The following is a 2,590-nucleotide window of genomic DNA, read 5'->3' as shown; positions in this document are numbered from 1 at the left end:
TGGGGTCTATTTGGGGGTTTCCCCAAACAAGATTATGGGGGGGGGGGGGAGCTTTTCTGAGGGCAGGGGCTGGAAGTTTGTCTGCATTTCTCTCCTTGCACTGCATCTCCAAGGAGGTTTTCACTTTCTAAGAAGGATGTTACCCACTGAGCTATTCATAGCAGTTAAATGAGAAAAGGGGTTAATAAAATACATGCTAGAAAAAAGAAAATAAGATTAGAGGGACTGATGTTTTGGCTGTGAGGCCTTCTGTGGGCTGTAGAGAGAGGGGGAAAAAAGGAACAAGATTATTATTTTCTTTTCTCAAGCTCAAAGAACTTCATGGCCAGAATGGCACCGCTAATCCAATTTTCTTTCTAACAAGTATTTTATCAACACCTCTTTCTTTTTCCCCCACCTCTATTCTCCTTCCCCCAGTCTCTATGCTGACACATGATTAGTTGTATTAAAATTAAAGTTTCAACTACGTGGTGTCTCTGCTCGGCAGAAACATTAGGGGGGCTGGCGGGAGCTGGAGCCCCCCGAGACCCGGTGCACGTCTCTCCCCGCACACGCATGCCCCTGCACACGCAGTTGTTGCACTTTTTGGGCACCTGGTTTTCTCTCGCCAACCGCAGGAAAGTCTCTTTTACAGCCGTTGGGCGCCGTTTGGCAGAGGATCAGATAGCAGCAGCTCCACTGAAAGCAAACAGCCGCCTTTCCGACGGAGTCAATATTTCGCAATGTGTTACTGTGGAGTTATTTATTATGAACATATTTTCCCTTTCATCCGGGGATTTGCCAACTCTTCGAAGTCACAAAACCTTACCACCGCCTCACCAAGGGCGGCTGTGCCTTTCCTCCCCCTGCTGCCATTTTGGGGGGTCCCAGGGAGGTTTCCCCAGCCCCGGCTCCCCTCGGGAGGAGGAGGATGATTTGCAGGAGCCTGGGATCACTCCCAGCTCTTACAGCCAAGGGACACCCCAGATGGGAGATGCGGTTTAAGTGGTGGCAGTGGGTCACGATCAGAGCCAGGACAAGCTGCGATAGGACCAGTTTGCCCCAGTACGCACATGGCACAATGTCCTGGGGGGCTTTTGGGGGGATATATTGGAGGAACAGGTAAAACACAGGGAGGGGAGTTGCTCTGTGTCATTATCTGCCTTCTCTTTTAAAGCTGATGGAGGGAGAAAAAGGGAAGATCTCCTGTAGGGGAAGGTGCTGGAGGAGGAGTGGGTGGGGGAACCACCAGGGCAAGAGCCATTTATCTTGGGCGGGGGAGAAAATGAATTAAAGCCTTAAAAGAACCTGATTGATCTTCCTTAGCCTGTGACTCCTGGCTGGCTGCGGGAAAGTGCTGCTGCCTTGTGCCCCCTTTCATGGGACTGGGATGGTGAGAGCTCCTGCAGCTCCAGGCACTGTTCCTCTGGATGCGCCGTTGTTCGGTGGCACCGTTTTTCACCAATTTTCCCTTCTCTCAAGGATTAAGGAAGCTGGACTCTTCCTGCAAGGTTTGCCTGGGTCTTGGGGGGGGGACCAGAGACAGGATTGTCCATCTATGAGCACTGCAGTGGCTCTCAGGGTGCAGGCACCGGTGCAGCCTTTGCCTGGGTCACTCCCAGCCCCTAGGAGGAAAAAATCCCCCCTGTGTGTTTTTCGGGGCTGGGTGCAGGGAGCAGAGTGGTGTGGTGCTGTGCTTGGCCACCCCCGTGACTTTGCAGAGGGATGGGGACATTTTAGAGCAAAGCAATCCTCTGTATAGCAAAGGGATCTTCTCTTGGGTGCTTGACTCCCTTCTTCGATAAAATGAGCTGGGGAAAAAAAAAAAAGTAATCATAGTACAAGAGGGCACATCGCTGCAGCCAGCCCTGCCCTGTGAGATGGGGCTCAGCCCTCCCCGACACCAGCCCGTGCCCCCACGATGCAGCCAGCACTGGGGTTTCCAGCGGCCGAGGAGGCTCCCCGAGAGCTGGGCTGTGCCCTGACCGTCCCCGGGCAGGCTGTCTCGCAGAAGCGTTATTGCAGAAGGAACAAAAACTTGAAAGTGTTTCTTTCTTCCTTCATTACCTCCCTCTTGCCTGAGTATCCAGGTGCTGATAATCGGCCCCATATCAGAGCAGCTGGAGTGGGCTGAGCCCCAGCCGCGGGATTCCTGCTCGGCCGGGGATGAGCTGGGGCAGGAGAATCCTGGTGCTGCCGGGTCCGGAGGAGCAATGGCCCACGGTGGCTCTGGTGCACCAGGAGCCATCTCGGGGTGTTCCCGTTTGTTTGCAATGCTGCTTGGCACTGGGCTTCGGGAGAAAATTAGACCGTGTTGGAACACGACTTTGCTTCAGCGCATTAATTAGCGGGATGATGAAGATAGGTCAGCAGCTGAGTGCAGACAGGCACGGTCATGCTCAGTGTAACGTCAGGTGGTGGGAGTGAATCCTGGGATTCCAGTGAGATCCACTCAGGACCAGATGGCGCAATTAAAACCAACTGAAATATTTTAGTCAAATTTGGATTTTGATGAAAAATTGACTTTTCTACAAACAGAGTTCCTAATTCATGGGGTTTTTTTTCCCCACCATGGCAAAGCTGAAACTCCAGGGCCAATTTCAGCCAAAAC

The sequence above is a fragment of the Pterocles gutturalis genome, unplaced genomic scaffold (genome assembly GCF_000699245.1).
Source record: "Pterocles gutturalis isolate BGI_N339 unplaced genomic scaffold, ASM69924v1 scaffold4436, whole genome shotgun sequence".
Lineage (NCBI taxonomy): Eukaryota > Metazoa > Chordata > Aves > Pterocliformes > Pteroclidae > Pterocles > Pterocles gutturalis.
This window is presented reverse-complemented; position numbering follows the sequence as displayed.